The sequence below is a fragment of the Grammomys surdaster genome, unplaced genomic scaffold (genome assembly GCF_004785775.1).
Source record: "Grammomys surdaster isolate TR1022 unplaced genomic scaffold, NIH_TR_1.0 103634, whole genome shotgun sequence".
Lineage (NCBI taxonomy): Eukaryota > Metazoa > Chordata > Mammalia > Rodentia > Muridae > Grammomys > Grammomys surdaster.
Genome location: NW_021609286.1, coordinates 1 through 12,592, shown reverse-complemented (window position 1 = coordinate 12,592; position 12,592 = coordinate 1). Strand labels below are relative to the sequence as shown.

The 12,592-nt window shown below is 38.7% G+C and overlaps 1 pseudogene; it reads left to right on the top strand.

Moving 5' to 3' along the window:
* Positions 1–9,437: 9,437 nt before the first annotated feature.
* On the top strand, positions 9,438–9,681 carry LOC114635411 (annotated as a pseudogene).
* The last annotated feature ends 2,911 nt before the right edge of the window (positions 9,682–12,592 follow it).

Below are 12,592 nucleotides of genomic sequence, written 5' to 3'. Positions count from 1 at the left end.
TGTGTATGTTTTTTGCCGGCGAGACCATTACGCGCGCGCCCCGCACAAAACAGTATGTTAATTTTTAAAATGAGGCTTGTATCATAGTATCCTGTTCATCTGTAATCTTGGCCAAATGTGATCGCATACCTGGAAATTGGGCCTATTCAGGATGATTTATGTGACAATCCAAAACAAAAAATGAAAACGTGTCTTTAATTCACCAGTTGTATTTGTCATCTTAGAGACTTACTGCTAATTAAATTAACCCTTTCTAGTTCTCTCTAAAATCTGGCTGGTTGGTTGAACTCATCTGTTCTGGCTCAACCCCTCTCCAAGCTGATTCAATCTGTCCTCTCTGGGCTTCTCACTGAATTGCTCTGCTTATCCTGAGACTCACTTGGTAACTTGTTCTAATAGTTTGTCTCCTTTTTATTCTTTAGTTTCAGCTGCCTCTTTTGACCAGCACTAAACTGAATGAATTCAACTCCGTGGCACTCCACTAACTATACTGATTCCCAATCTACTAACTATATCTCCCTGCTTTGCCATTATTGTTTCATTAGATATTTTCTTTATTTACATTTCAAATGTTACCCCCTTTCATGGTTTCCCCGCCTGAATACCCCTATTCCATCCTCCATTCCCTTTCTTCTATGAGGGTGTTCCCCACACATCCAACCACTTCCACTGGGTATTGAACCTCACAGCACCACGACCTCTCCTTTCCATTGGTGTCAAACAAGGGCCATCTTCTGCTACATATAAAGCTGGGGCCAAGGGCCCCTCCATGTGTACTGTTTAGTTGATTGTTTAGTCCCTAGGAGCTTTGGGAGGTCTGCTTGGTTGATATTATTGTTCTTCCTACGGGGTTGCAAACTCCTTCAGCTCCTTCAGTCCATTCTCTAATTTTTCCATTGGAAGAATACATGGCTTCAGTCCAGTGGTTGACTGTGACTATCTGTTTCTGTATTAGTCAGATCCTGACAGAGACTATCAAGAGACAGCTAAATCAGGCACCTGCCAGCGTGCACTTCTTGGCATTTACAATAGTGTTTGGGTTTGATGACTGTATATGGGATGGATCTCCAATAGAACAGTCTCTGGATGGCCTTTCCTTCAGTCTCTGCTCCACATTTTGTCTCATGAATTCCTCATTGAGTATCTGTTCTGACTTTTCAGAAGAATCTAAGCATCCACACATTGTCCTTCCTTCATCATGAGTTTCATATGGTCTGTGAATTTTATCTTGGGAATTCCAAGCTTTTAGGCTAATAACACTTATAAGAGACTGCATGACATGGGTGTTCTTTTGTGATTCAGTTACCTCACTCAGGATGACATTTTCCCATTACCCTGGAATTTCATTTAGTCATTTTTTTTATACTTGACTAATACTCTACTGTATAAATGTGCCACATTTTCTATATCCATTCCTCTGTTGAAGGACATCTGGGTTCTTTCCAGGTTCTGGCTATTATGAATAAGGCTGCTAAGAACTTACTGGAACATATGTACTTGTTATATGTTGGAGCATCTTTTGAGTATTTGCACAGGAGTGGTATAGCTGAGTCCTTAGATAATATTATGTACAATTTTCTGAGGAACCACCAGAATGACCTCCAGAGTGCTTATAACAGTTTGAAATCCCACTAACAATGTAGGAGTGTTCTTCTTTCTTCAAATCCTAGCCAGCATCTCTGTCACCTGAGTTTCTGATCTTAGCCATTCTGACTGGTGTGAGGTGGAAACTCAGGGTTGTTTTAATTTGCATTTCCTTGATGACTAAGTATATTGAACATTTTTTAGATGCTTCTAAGCCATTCAGTCATCCTCAGTGGAGAATTCTGTTTAGCTCTGTACTCCATATTTTAAGAGGGTTATTTGGTTCTTTGGAGTCCAATGTCTTGAGATCTTTGTATATATTTGATATTAGAGCTCTATTGGATGAAGGGTTGGTAAAGATCTTTTTCCAATCTGTTGGTTGCCATTTTGTCCTGTTGAGAGTGTCCTTTGACTTACAGAAGCTTTGCAACTTCATGAGGTCCCATTTGTACTGTTGTTCTTAAAGAATAAGCCTTGCTGTTCTGTCAGGAAAATTTCCTGTCCCTATGTATTCACGGCTCATCCTGATTCTCTCTTCTGTTAGTTTCAGTGTATCTGGCTTTATGTGGAGGTGCTTGATGCACTTGGACTTGAGCTTTGTATAAGGAGATAAAGATGGATCGATTTGCATTCTTCTACATGCTGACCTCCAGTTGAACCAGCACTATTTGTTGAAATTCTGTCTCTTTTCCACTGGGTGGTTTTACCTCCTTTGTCAAAGATCCAGTGAGCACAGGTGAGTGGGTTCATTTCTGGGTCTTCAGTTCTATTCCATTGATCTTCCTGTTTATCTCTATACCAATAGCATGCAGAATTTATCATTATTGCTCAGTAATATTCCTTGAGGTCAGGGATAGTGATTCCCCCAGAAGTTCTTTTATTGTTGAGAATAGATTTCACTACCCTGGGTTTTTTGTTCTTCAAATGAATTTGAGATTTACTCTTTCTAACTCAATGAAGATATAAATTTGGATTTTAATGGGGATTGCATTGAATCTATAAATTGCTTTTGGTAATATGGCCATTTTTACTATATTAATCTCACCACTGATGACCATGTGAGACCTTGCCATCTTCTGGTATCTTTGATTTCTTTCTTCAAGGATATGAAGTTCTTCTCATACAGATCTTTCACTTGCTTGTTAGAGTCACACCAAACATATTTTTTTTCTCTTTTCTATATTGCTTCTTTGAAAAGAGATTTTTAATACAATATATTCTGATTATGGTTTCCCCTCTCCCAATCCCTCTCTTGATCCTGCTCCCTGCCTGTCCTTCTTTAATTAAATAGCTCCTTTCTTATAACAGCATGGCTCTTTCCTATGCTTCTCTGCTGAGAGTTTTGTGTACCCTCACTCTGACTCATGGTATAAAATCATTCTGATTTGTCAGTTTCTCTGCCCCTCTCCTAGATCTCCCTGTCAAACATGGCTGCTTCTTTCCACAGTCTAATTTTTTTTTTAACAGTGAGTACTAAGGTGTGTACCTGTATACCAGTCAGATTAGAAAGACTTTGAAGTCTTAAAATATGATCTCTTACCTGAGAAGTAATGTTTGCTTCCTTAAAATTCGAGGATAATATATCAAGATTCATCAACCACAAGTCTACCTGTGGGACTTAGACTGTCAATTCTGATATATGGAGGATATTAGGGCCTTGTTATTGATGTGACCATAGGCTTAGATGGTGTCACAATAAACAAGGGACTAATCTAAGGAATGAGAGTCATTACATGGAAACTAATTCAAATATCAGTAACAAATAGCTATACTAAATTTATAAAATAAAAACTGTTATAAATATATATTAGAAAAAATAAAATTGAGGTATGTATTTGTAACTTGGGTTGAATCGTGCACTGATATGATAATCACACATTTGTTAATTCCTTCTACTTGACATCCCTGGACCTAACTTTGACTAAGCTGTAGTTGATTAACTGTTAAGGTGTCATGCTGAAACATGGATGAGAACAAGAATATATGCAGAAGTATGAAGCACATTTGCATCCTTGCTTTAGTAGTCCCCCTCGTGGTTCCCATCAGTCATCTTTAGGCCTGGTTCCAACACAATGGGCTTTTATATCCATTGTTTCTTAATCTCTACCATGAGTAACATGACATTTGCCCAAAGGAATAAAAAGTCACCTTCACTTTAACAGGTTCTGGGGAAATTTGAAGGCAAGAAGCCAGATACTTTGGGACCCAACACTGACCTGAACAAATGGATCACTCAGAACAACTTTCTACAGGACACAACTGTAACATGTGAAATGGCCAGTTAAAAAGGTAAATGTCAGCACAAATGCATTTATGACAAATGTGATACAGTCCTGAAAAAAAAAATGGGTAAGGAATTGAATGACTCGCCACAGCTCCCAAGCTGATCCTGTGCCACAGTGATCCATAACCAAATACCTCCAGGAGAGAGCTGGTCTCTCAGGAGTGTGGACATGTCTGTTAGCACAAGTAAGACCACCACTGCTGCCCAAAGGGACCTGTCCAGAAACCACTGGCTACAGAAACTGAAGAACAGCCTAGGACAGAAAACTTCCAGTTTCTATCTGAGCCCAGAGCTAATCCTATGACACAGTGCTCCATACCCATATACAACCGGAAGAGAACTGCTACCCAAGAGTGCCAACATACCTGTGAGCACAGGTAAGACCACCACTTCTGCTCAAATTCCTGGCCCAAGTGGGACCTTCCCAGAGCCATCAGGACTCAGGAACCAAAGAACAGATGAGGACAGGATCCTTCAGGTTTCCATCTGCACCCTGAAGTTCATCTTGTGACATAGCTCTCCATACCCAAATTCCTACCAGAGAGAACTGGTCTCCCAGGAATACTGACACACAGGCTTATGGAAGGGACAGGCCACAGTCAGAAACAACAAGACCAGATGACACGTGAGATAACCAGATGGCGACAGGAAAGAGCAAGAGCATAAGCAACAGAAACCAAAGCTACTTGACATGATCAGAACCCAGTTCTCCCACCCCAGCAAGCCCTGGATACCCCAACACACCAAAAAAATCAAGACTCTAGTTTTAAATCACATCTCATGGTGATGACAGAGGACTTTAAGAAGGACATAAACAACTCGCTTAATGAAATAAAGATAACACCGTTCAAAAGGTAGAAGACCTCAAAGAGGAAACACAAAAATCCCTTAAAGAATTACAGAAAAACACAAGCAAACAGGTGAAGGAATTATACAAAAACTTTCAGGGTCTAAAAGTGGAAATAGAAACAATAACGAAATCACAAAGATAAACAACCCTGGAGATAAAAAACCTATGAAAAATATAAGAAGTCATCACCAACAGAGTACAAGAAATAGAAGAGAGAAACTCAAGTGCAGAAGATGCCATAGAAAACACTGACACAACAGTCAAAGAAAATGCAAAATTCAAAAAGCTCCTAACATAAAACTTCCAGGAAATCCAGGATACAATGGAAAGAACAAACCTAAGGATAATAGGTAAAGGAGAGAGTGAAGATTCCCAACTTAAAGGAAAGCTAAATATTTTCAACAAAATTATAGAAGTAAATTTCCTAAGTCTAAAGAAAGGGATGCCCAAAAAACAAAGAAGACTAAAGAACTCCAAATAGATTGATCTAGAAAACAAATTCCTCCTGTCACATAATATTAAATACACAAAATAATCAAAAAAGGAAAGAATATTAAAAAGCAGTAGGGGAAAAAGGTCAAGAAATATATAAAGGTAGACCTACAAGAATTATACCAGACTTCTCACCACAGATTATAAAAGCCAGAAGATCCTGAACAGATATCACTCAGACCTAAAGAGAACACACATGCCAGCCTAGGCTACTATACCCAGCAAAACTCTCAATTTCCATAGGTGGAAGAACCAAGATATTCCATGACAAAACCAAATTTACAGAATGTCTTTCCACAAATCAAGTCCTACAAAGGACAAGAGACAGTAAATATCAAAGAAAAGAGGGAAACTACACCCTAGAAAAAGCAAGAAAGTAAGCTTCTTTCAACAAATCCAAAAAAGATAGTCACAAAATCATAGAAAAAACATCAAAAATAACAGGAAGGAACAACTATTACTCCTTAATATCTCTTAACATCAATAGACTCAATTCCCCAACAAAAACACACAGCCTAACAGACTGGATACATAAAGAGGACCCAGAATTTTGTTGCATACAGGAAATGCACCTCAGTGACAAAGACAGACACCTACCTTAGAATAAAAGGCTGGAAAACAATTTTCCAAGCAAATGGTCCCAAGAAACAAGCTGGAGGAGCCATTCTAATATTGAATAAAATCAATTTTCAATCAACAGTTATCAAAAAACATACAGAAGGACACTTGCTACACATCAAAGGAAAAATCTTCAAAGAAGAACTCTCGATTCTGTACATCTATGCTCCAAATGAAAGGGCACCTACATTTATAAAAGAAACATTACTAGAGATCAAAGCACACATTGAGCCTTACACAAAAATAGTAGGAGACTTCAATAACCCACTTTTATCAACAGACTGATCATGGAACCACAAACTAAACAGAGACACAATAAAACTAACAGAAGTTATGAATCAAATGGATTTAAAAGATATTTATGGAATACTTTATCCTAAAACTAAAGAATATACCTTCTTCTTAGTACCTCATGGTACCTTCCAGAAAACTGACTGTATAATCGGTCACAAAACAGGCCTGAACAAATACAAGAAGATTGATGCCTGCCGGGGGGTGGGGGAGCAGACCCCGGATTGGTGGGAGGAGAAGAAGTTCTTCTTTCTTCTCCTTGTTGGTTCTTCTTGAGGCAGCAGAGGGGAATGGGAATGGAAGAGTGTCAGAGCGGGGGTGTGGGGGGTAAGACTTGGTCTTATGAGATTCGAGGAAAGACCTTGGGACTTACGAGATTGGTGGTAAGACTTTCATTTTAAGAGATGTTTAGGGTTGCTGTTCAATAAAATTTTACTTATGTACATTAATAAAGTTTACTTACTATGCCACTGTAGCTGGACTGCCCTCTGGTATCTGCTGAAGCCAGAAATTGCAGTTTCTGACACTAACACCTCAGCCCAAAAACAGCAGAGGATGAGGCAAATAGTCCTTATATTCTCTCAGCAGGAACTGTTGGCCCTGACTTATGCCTGCTAGTCTGAGGTCCCAGGAAGAAAAAGACACTTAGAGATGTGGTTAAGCATTTATTACTAAGTTGTTAAAAGTTTCCCATGAAATCTATCTAAGAGGAAAGGCGGAAAGGTCCTAAGTGGGGGAAAAAGGAATACTTCTATTCTATAAATGAAAAAGGAAAAACTCTATTCTATCTCTATCCTATCTTCTATTCTAACTCTCTATTCTAAATCTATTCTATATCTAACTGAATCTCTTCTCTTTGTCCTCAGTACTTATACATCTTACAGAGTACATGGTCACATGTTACAAAGTTCATCACAAGTTCACATCAAAATTCAAATCATTAATTGAAATAGAAGTTTACAACAGAGAATGTTTACATCTATATACATTAGGAGTAATTATCTGGCTAAACATTCATCCCCTGTCTAGCTCCTTAGGTTCACTGAAGGTTTAAAACTATAACAAAGAAATTAGTGAAGTTTTGTATAGATAAACCCAGGCAATATTTTACCTTCTGTCCTAGCACCTATAATAAATCATTAGTACCCTTATAGTGACCTTTGTTAATTGTTTTACAACCTCTTGGAATGTGCTCTGAGCAGGAGAAACTCTGGTTACTATCTTAGAGCAATTAACTAATGACAATTGGGAGACTGGTAGAGTTCTCATTGCAGTTTTGACTATCAGAGAGTGGCCTAATAGCAGTCCTATTATAAAAGAGCTTAATAATCATTGATATAATTTTAGGAATTCTTATAGGGTCACCATTAAGTCATTAAGACTTAATCAGTCATCTATTTGTTTATATAGCATCACTACAAGACAGTACATCTTCATGGATCTGCAGAGATCTGCTCCAAAGGGGTGTGCTATTGCTTAGTGATTGTTACATATGTTTAATAATAGTAATAGGAAAAGCATTTTAATCCCAGGAATCTTTCCCAAAATAAGTAACCCACATCCTTGCTGATAAGGACTCACTTGTCACAGATTATATAATAATCCAAGGCAAGCATTTCAGGATGATCACCTGCTAATTATTAGCAGCAATAAAAGATCTTCTGGGGAAATCACCATCTCTGAACTCAGCTGTACTATAAAGCAATAGTGATAAAAAACTGCATGGTATTGGTACAGTGACAGGCAGAAAGATCAATGGAATAGGATTTAAGACCCAGAAATAAACCAAACACCTATTGTCACTTGATCTTTGACAAAGGATCCAAAACCATCCAGTGGAAAAAAAGGCAACATTTTTAACAAATAGTGCTGGTTCAACTAGCAGTCAACATATAGAAGAATACATATTGATCCTTTTTTTTTTTAATTTCTCTGTAGAAATTTTGCATTTGAATCGATTTCACAGAATATCATACAGGGAACAAACCATATTTGAAGAACAGTTTCCCAACAGCTGAAAGCTATATTCCAGAAGTGAACATTAAATGCTCGTGATAGGTGGGGTTTTTTTGATGTTGTTGTTGTTGTTTCAGTTTTTTGTTTTTTGCATTTTTGTTTTATTTTTACTGGATATTTTATTTATTGCCATTTCAAATGTCATCCACTTTCCACATTGCCCCACCCATGAAGCTCCTCTGCAATCTCTCCTCCTCCTTTATGCTTTTATACCATTTTAATTACATGCAAGTATTAAGATCAGTTCTAGGTGGAAAACTAGCAATACAGTAGATGCAAATAGTCAAGGAACAACAAGACAATAAACACAAATAGTCAAAGAACAAGCAAGGCAATAAACAAAATTCCATGATCACTTCTGTCATCAGTATTTCTAAGGGCTTATCAGGATGACCAAAATATCTGAGACTACTTCCCTGTCCTAGCCTAAAGTAATTTTCATGCCTGGAGCCTACCTCATTGTTCTAGCCTAAGATTTAGACTCCTGCTTTAAATTACTTCTTTGTTCTAGCCTAGGATTTAGATTCCTGCCAGAAATTACTTCTTTGTTCTAGACTAATGTCATATTCCTACCTGAAGCCCATTTCCTTTTCCTTGGCCCATGTCAGATTCCTGCTAAGCAACCTCAATACCTCTCCATATCTCCCCTTTTTTATTTTGTAAACAAGACTGAACCTGTCTTAGATTATTCTGACAAGACTGCCTTCCTTATCCATCATGGAATATGCATTATCAAAAGCAATGCACTTCTGTCTTGGGTTAGTAAGTCTCTCTGCAGAATCTTACTGGTCCTAAATTGAATCATTCTTATCTCCTTATACAAAGCTCAAGTATAAGTGGATCAAGGACCTCCTAATAAAACCAGATACACTGTATCTAATAAAAGAAAAAGTGGGCAAGCCCACGAACAACTGGGCACAGGGAAAAAGTTCCTGAACAGTATACTAATGGCTTATACTCGAAGATAAACAATCAAGAAATGGGACCTCATAAAATGTTACAGATTCTGTAAGGCAAAGAACACTGTCAATAGGACAAAATGGCAAGCAACAGATCTGGAAAAGATCTTTACCAATCCTACATCCAGCAGAGGGTTAATATCCAATATATACAAAGAACATAAGAAGTTAGACTCCAAAGAACCAAATAACACTATTAAAAAATGTGGAACTGAGCTAAACGGAGAATTCTCAACTGAGGAAACTCAAATGGCACAGAAGCACCTTTAGAAATGCTCAGCGTTCAGGCAGTCGGAGTGACCTAAGGCCATGATCTGGTGAGTCAAGGACAGTGGGCCCCGCCATGCCCCTTTATTATGAGGACAAGCCAGAGGGCAGAACGTGCTTGGGGGTGAACTAGGACCTGGGTGCATGTCTGCTGCAGTCAGTCGGCCTGTGTTCTCCAGGAAGGAAAAACCCCAGAGCAGTGTTTGAAGGAAGGCTACTGCAGACCTTTGCAATATTCATTTTTTGAATGTAAAAGATCAATGTTGGATGCCAGATTGAGATTCAGAGGAAGAAAGGATATTGATAACATTATGTTGAAGGCAAGATGAAAACCACCCAGGATATTCTCTGGTCCTTAACAAAAAAGAGTCAAAATGGGAAACACAGTAGCTGCCACATCTGTTCAACCTACAGGCCAGGTGTGCCTCCAAAGGACACCAGAGAAATCAGATCAATACTGTTTCTGAATGATTCTGCTAGCCAAAATCATTTATAGAAGATCCATGAGATTGAACAACTATGGGCTAAGAACTTAATGTGTTTTGGGAATTGCCTAATGGAGAGCTTCTGTTCAAGGATGATTCTTCAAAGAGATTACAGAGTATGTGCATCCAGGAGGCCACATGAGATCAGCATAGATAGTAACACAGAACCTGTTGTCCAGCTTCCTACAACTTGTTTCTATTTCTTGGTTTCAATCTTAGGCCAGCTCTCTCCTCATAAAGGGGTGATGTCAGCTACAGCCCACATTCTCAAGATCTCAGCTCCAAAAAGGGGAATATGAGCTGGTCCACAAATCACATCCTACTGAAGAACTCTGGTCTTTTGTGGGTCATATGCTCCTGCTCCATCCTTGATGATCTTGGCTAGATCCTAGTCTCATGTACTGTGCTGACAGCATTCACAGTCACATAGGATGAGTTATGGGCCTCATCCCTAAACAGTGGAATCTGCAGCAAATGGAAAGATCAGATGTTCACACTAGATAGCAAATGTCAGTAACATTAAGTGACTGGGAAAGTTTAGAATCCTGATCATTTTATTCTGACTACTTAATAAAGAGTCATCAGGACACTAAATCTTCAGTGTGATTCTTGCCACTGAACAGGGAGTCATTAGAGCTTCTATATTGTTCCTTAGTTCACTGGGGCTAAAGCAGTCAAGAACTGGGAAGTTCACTTGCTGTTTTAAAGTTTTTGAAGCTGTGAGGGTTCCCTAGGGTGTCACTGAGGTCTTTTCTATGTCCTGCCCCCTATGGGTGTGGGAGGTACTGAACCCTTCTGCTGTATGTGCTGCCCCCACTGAAAGTGGAGGGTACTACATCCTTCTGCACTATGTGCTGCCCCCACTGGGAGTGGAAGGTACTGTACCCTTCTGCACTATGTGCAGCCCCCACTGGGAGTAGGAGGTACTGCACCCTTCAGTACTGCCGCCTATGTCCCAAGTTTGGTGTCTTTGTGCAGTGTGGAGGACTGTACCTTCTAAGCTAGGAAGCTAGACCACTGACCAACACCTCCCACTAGTTCTTCAATTTCAACTGAGAGTAAAGTGTGTTTATATGAAATATCTCCTTCTGACTAGATTTAGCTTTATTTGGAGAAAGTTACATGTCTCATAATTGAACCTAGAATTATACAATCCCATGGAATTTCAAGTGTTCATGGAGCATGCAGCAGTCAGCACTGTCTACTTCCAGAACAGCCTCATCCTTTCCAGAAACTACACTTGTTAGCACTCTGCCCTTCTTCCCTCTATTCTAGATCAGTTAGATGCATGGAATAACATAATCTTGCCTTTTCTGAGTTCTGTTATCAAGTTTTACAGGTTTCTTCACAGGTAGCATCAGTCTGTAATGTAGTTCTGCTGAGATGCAGTCCATAGTAGACAGATTCATGTGTTTCTCCATTGAGCAGAGGAGCTCTGAGCTGTTTCTACTTTGGGGCTTTTGACTAATGCTATGCACATCTGTCAAAAAGTTCAAAATGATTCATTTAATACATGCCTTAGAGTAGACCTCCAGAGTCATATTATGATAGCCTTGAGTATATTTTCTGCAGTGGTTTTATCACCATGTATGTTATCATGAGATCTAGGCTCCAGCATCCCTCACAACTGTTCATACTGCTGACAGACATTAGGCTTGGAAACTTGCATTATCTAATTGGGAACTTGGTTTGTGTTTCTCTAAAGTCTAATGACATGAGCATTTTTTCTTGTGTTCCCTGGCTTTCTATGCTGCTTTTGCAGAATGTTTATTTAGTTTATAGTCTGGCTTTCAACTGGGCTATCTTTTTAGTTTCCTGTAAGGTTTTTTTATTTTTTTACAGTTCACTCATCTGTTAAAGATTAATTGGCATTTTTTTCAACTTGTGGTTTTTCTTTCTCAATCATTTGAGTTACTCTCTAAAGCACAGTTTTTATTTTTATACCTTGTCTTTATGTGTCTTAGACCATGCTGACCAGAAATCCCCAAAACCTTGTACACGGAGCAAGCATTTTCACCATTGCACTCCCCAGAATGCACACAATGCTGCTCTTGACTAGAGCAGTTTTCATACTGGAAAATGACAATGTATTTTTCCTTTCAGAGTACCCTAAGAAACCATTCCTAACCCAAACTTATAGAAACTTAAATCTTCGCTGAGGAATTTTTAAATTTTACTTCCTACATGTAGGCCAGTGCTCTTAAATTAATTTTGCAGACATTTATTCATGACCGTATTTAAAATTTGTTAAATAAAAATAATAGACCTTAGCATGGTTAAGCATGTAGACCCATATATATCATGTCAAACATACTCACAGTGCAGTGGTCCTGCAGCTCCATTCTGCATTCACCTCAGAAAATGCAGTGTGTCTATCCAATAACTCCCAGCCACTGCCAGGTCACCCTGTACTACCCTGTCCTTGGCATACTCTCTCCTCATGGTAACAACCATTCTCTTTCCTCTTTCTGAATTTGAGTACTTGAAGTGCCTAGTACATGTGAACTCTTTGTGTGTGTGAGTGTTTGTGTGTGAGTGTGTCTGTGCATGTGCATGAAATACCATAAGGTTTGTATCAGGTATCAGAGTTTCTTTCCTTTATAAGGACAAATAGTTTTTTAGTGTATGTTGTATGTACGTTGTATGTATGTTACCTACTCATCCAGCCATGGGTACCTCTGTTGTTTCTATCCTGGAGCTCCTGACTATGCTGTGAATATATATATATATATATATATATATATAT